This window comes from Coregonus lavaretus (assembly GCF_964263955.1).
Source record: "Coregonus lavaretus genome assembly, chromosome: 2".
Classification (NCBI taxonomy): domain Eukaryota; kingdom Metazoa; phylum Chordata; class Actinopteri; order Salmoniformes; family Salmonidae; genus Coregonus; species Coregonus lavaretus.
In genome coordinates this window covers 43531460-43536728 of record NC_139989.1, presented here as the reverse complement: position 1 = coordinate 43536728, position 5269 = coordinate 43531460, and positions in this window count along the sequence as shown.

The window sequence follows — 5269 nt, the reverse complement described above, 5'->3', positions numbered from 1 at the left end:
TCGCCATCTTCATCAGATTAAAATCCAACCTCTGCTTTCCTCATTCTCTTCGACCTCTTCTTCCTCTTTTCCCGCCTCCATTCCTCCTCAGAAATCCACATTTCTGTGTCCCTGTCCCAATTTTCCTGTTCTGGTTCCATGATTCCTCTTCAGAGCCCCTTTCAAGTGAACCGTTCCAACCAGCCCCCTCTGCTTCTTCTTCTTTGGGATTGAGTTGGCGGATCGCAATCCAACTTTTAAGGTGCGTACACCACCACCTACTGTACTGGGGTGTAAGGCCAGTCACGGCCTACAAAATGTAACTTCCTTCATTAGTCCTGTTCCTCTAAGAAAGTGAAATACCACTTCTCCCCCCTTTACACCACCCAAACCCCAACCCCGTCCAGCCTCTCAAACCCTTTCACACAATCTCTCTCTATCTACATCATACAGTTCACAAAATATCAACACATGCTCCACCGTTTCGTCCACTAAACACTCATCACACAGACCTGTTTCATGTCTCCCTATCATCCACAACGTGCCATTCAAACCTGTGTGTCCAAACCGTAGTCTACTCCACACAACTTCCTCTCTCCTACATCCCATACTCCCCACCTCTTCCATTACTGACCAGTGAACGCGATAAAATTGCCTCCCCTTACTACTAGCATCCCACTGCCTTTGTCAAAGATCGAGCCCTTTTGCCCGGATCAAGGACTTGACTTCCCTGCGGCCCAGTGGGACCTGAATATCTACCCCCTCTCTCCTCAACGCACTCTTAGCCACCACATCGGCCTTCTCATTACCCTCCACACCCACATGGGCGGGAACCCAGCAAAAGCTTACCACCACTCCCATCCTCTCCACAAACAAGTCTCCCCTATCCGACCTGCCCATCTTCACAATACTCAACACTGCAGTCGATTCAGAGCAGATCCCCACCCTGAATGGTTTCACCTCCTCCTCCCATCTCAAACCTATAATCATGGCCATCAACTCGGCCGCATACACTGAAACATAATCAGTTAACCGCTTACATACTCTAACATTGAAATCTGGGATATACACCCCAGCCCCTACCCTACCACTGACTGGATCCTTTGAACCATCTGCATATATCCTTAAAAACAAATAAAAACGATTATCTATAAATCTCTCCACACACCGTCTCACGTCCTCACCCCATTCTCTCCTGCCCTCAATCATGTCCTATCTACACTTGGTTTTGGAAACAGCCACGGAGGAACGTTCCCCAATGCAATTGCCGGCCCTCTCCCTCTCTCCCCCAGTCCATATTCTACCACCTTCTGCCCGATTGTCCACCAGTACACCCTCTGCTTACCCACTCCTCGCTCCCCAGTTGCCGTGACCGCAGGATGTCTTTCTGAACTGCCTTTCAATCTCGCCCAGTACGCTAATGCAAGTTTGTCCCGCCTTATCCTCAGTGGCAGATCCCCACTATCCATCTGCAATGCCTCAACAGGCGTCGTCCTGAAGGCATCCACACACAATCTCAGGGCCCTTGACTGTATCTTATCCAGGTGCTGTAGTACCGTTTTGGCTGCCGATCCATATACAAAGCACCCATAATCCAAAGATGACCTGATCAATGCCTGGTACATATACAACAGTGTTTGTCTATTCGACCCCCAATCATATCCTGCCACTACCCTCATGATGTTAAGCACCTTCCTACACTTAATTTCAATATACTCAACATGTCTCTTCCACGTAAGCCTCTCATCAAACCACATACCTAAATACTTAAAAACTCAGACACCCTACACTCTTAGGAAAAAAGGTGCTATCTAGAACCTAAAAGAGTTATTCGGCTGTCCCCATAGGATAACCCTTTGAAGAACCATTTTTGGTTCCAGGTAGAACCCCTTTGGGTTCCATATACAGTGCATTCGGAAAGTATTCAGACCCCTTGACTTTTTCCACATTTGTTTTACGTTAACTGCCTTATTCTAAAATTGATTAAATTGTTTTTTCCCCCCTCATCAATCTACACACAATACCCCATAATGACAAAGCAAAAACAGGTTGTTAGAAACTTTTGCAAATTCTTTAAAAAATATATTTAAAAAATACTCCTGAGTGGCGCAGTGGTCTAAGGCACTGCATCGCAGTGCTAACTGTGCCACTAGAGATCCTGGTTCGAATCCAGGCTCTGTCGCAGCCGGCCGCGACCGGGAGACTCATGGGCGGCGCACAATTGGCCCAGCGTCGTCCAGGGTAGGGGAGGGAATGGCCGGCAGGGATGTAGCTCAGTTGATAGAGCATGGCGTTTGCAACGCCAGGGTTGTGGGTTCGATTCCCACGGGGGGCCAGTATAAAAAAAATATGTATTCACTAACTGTAAGTCGCTCTGGATAAGAGCGTCTGCTAAATGACTAAAATGTAAATGTAAATGATATCACAATTACATAAGTACTCAGACCTATTACTCAGTACATTGTTGAAGCACCTTTGGCAGCGATTACAGCCTCGAGTCTTCTTGGGTATGACACTAAAAGCTTGGCACACCTGTATTTGGGGTGTTTCTCTCATTCTTCTCTGTAGATCCTCTCAAGCTCTGTCAGGTTGGATGGGGAGCGTCGCTGCACAGCTATTTTCAGGTCTCTCCAGAGATGCTTGATCGGGTTCAAGTCCGGGCTCTGGCTGGGCCACTCAAGGACATTCAGAGACTTGTCCAGAAGCCACTCCTGCGTTGTCTTGGCTGTGTGCTTAGGGTCGTTGTCCTGTTGGAAGGTGAACCTTCGCCCTAGTCTGAGGTCCTGAGTGCTCTGGAGCACTCCATTCATCTTTCCCTCGATCCTGACAAGTCTGCAAGGTTTCCTCCAGTCCTGATGCTTGGCATTCAGGCCAAAGAGTTCAATCTTGGTTTCATCAGACCAGAGAATCTTGTTTCTCATGGTCTGAGTGTCACGCCTGCTCCCGCTCCCCCTCCCTGGTGCTCGAGGGCGCCAGGCTGCCCATCATTACGCACACCTGTCACCATCGTTACGCGCATCTGCGCTTCATTGGACTCACCTGGACTTCATCACTGTTTAATTACCTCCCCTATATCTGTCTGTTCCTCAGTTGTGATCCCCGTGTCAGCATTGATGTTTTTTCGTTTCCCCTGTCCAGACGCTGTCCGTGTTTTATGGAGGACTAAAAGTGCCACAATTAAATAAATAAATACACCATTAAATAATTACTTAAATGTGTCATTAATTAATTAAAAATAGAATTAAATACATAAATTTGTTATTAAATGTGTCATTAATTAATTCAAATACCGATTCATTTTATGTAAAATACATATATAATAATTTCACTATTTACATGGGCTCCTGAGTGGCGCAGTGGTCTAAGGCATTGCATCGCTGTGCTAACTGTGCCACTAGAGATCCTGGTTCGAATCCAGGCTCTGTCGCAGCCGGCCGCGACCGGGAGACTCATGGGCGGCGCACAATTGGCCCAGCGTTGTCCAGGGTAGGGGAGGGAATGACCGGCAGGGATGTAGCTCAGTTGATAGAGCATGGTGTTTGCAATGCCAGGGTTGTGGGTTCGATTCCCACGGGGGGCCAGTATAAAAAATAAAAAAAGTATGTATTCACTAACTGTAAGTCGCTCTGGATAAGAGCGTCTGCTAAATGACTAAAATGTAAAATGTAAATGTAAATGTACATTTACATTTCATGGTCCTGTGTTGGAGTGCTTCCTGAATTACTTAAAACTGTCAAACTGACCCATCAAAAGTTGGTAGGCGGAACCTAACGCCTGATTGGTTACCCTCTGCATCAAGCCAAGACAAATAAATTCCGGATAATGGATTGATGCAGAGCTACTGAACACATTCCAATACACTGGGTGGCGCTATTCACCTCTACGTTGGTTTAGTTACACGGTTAAACAGAACTTTCATTGCAACGGCTAAAAATCAAGAGAAGACTCGGTCCTGCTAGCCCCAATGTTGTGTGAGGTGCAGGACAAAATGTCTAAAAGTTGCCCGGAGCTGCTGAGAGAAGCAGCGAATTTGATTGAGGAAGCTCTGAGCAGAAGTCCAACGGCTCCCGCGGCACCGGTGACTCCGGCAGCTCAGTCACAGCAGATACCGGCCGCTCAATCACGTACACCTGTCCAAGGTAAGCTAAGTAATTTCATGTTAGCCAGGTGTGCTACTATTTAATGATTCGGGACACACGTGTAGGTTAAATTAGATCGACTCGAACATGTATTTGCATGCGGTATTATGATGCTTCGTGCGTGACACGTTTATTGTTAATGGGGGGGGAAGCATAAACCTAGCTAGTTCGCTAATCGGCTAAATGGTGTTAGCTGGCTTGAGCATCCCAAGATAGAAGTAGAGGCTGTTTTAGCTGACTGGTGACCATTGAGCTGTTACGTTTTTCTGTGTTGCAGCGGAGGTAGCAAGGCTCTTTGCGCCATATAACATTGGAGCCAGAAGGAATATGACGAGACGACCAGCACAAGTCCAAGTTAGCCGAAGAAGCTACACACACACTGTCTGTTTGGCTGACCACAATGCGGATAAAATTCCAAGCGTACTGTTTAAAGCTGAACTTCTTACTTCAGGACTTGGAGAGCAAAAAGTAACATTTTCAGGTCAGTGCGAAACTAGGCATTTACCAAAAGTAAAAAAAGTTTGTACTGTCTGTGGCTTGTTGAAATTATTTGCATTTCTTTTTATAGTGACTCAAACTTAATTGGTGTTCATAGTGTCAATAATAGTTATCACAGGCTTATTTGCTTAATTTAAGGTGAGGTGAGTTATGATTTTGTTTTGTTTTTTTCTCCAGGGAATGACCACGATCCCATGGTTATAACAAATAAACTGATGGAAGTGTTTCCGAAGCTCCAACAAGGGGGAGGCTTTGAATTTCTAAAACTTGTAGGATCTACTCGCAGTCGAAATCTTGCGTTGCTTCAGTGTCCCAGCACTGGATACACCCTTGCCTATCTGAAAGATCCATCGACGATGATTGGACAGGCTACAATCTACATACGTCCACTTCAACAGGATCTACCCTTAGATTGTGTACATACATTTACAGAGACTTAGTTTAATACATAATCAAAACAAAGATTACTGGTGACTTTTAATCATTAATTAAAAGCCATTTGTTGTTGTTGTTAGGAGAGCTCACGTCCTGCCTCTGGTCCAGTCATCCCCTGCATCACTTGTCAGAAGGAAGTTCCCTTTTCAGAGATGAAGCTGCACAGATTGAGCTGCAATGGGTATGTACTTCTTAAAGCAATGCAAGGGTAGCATAAT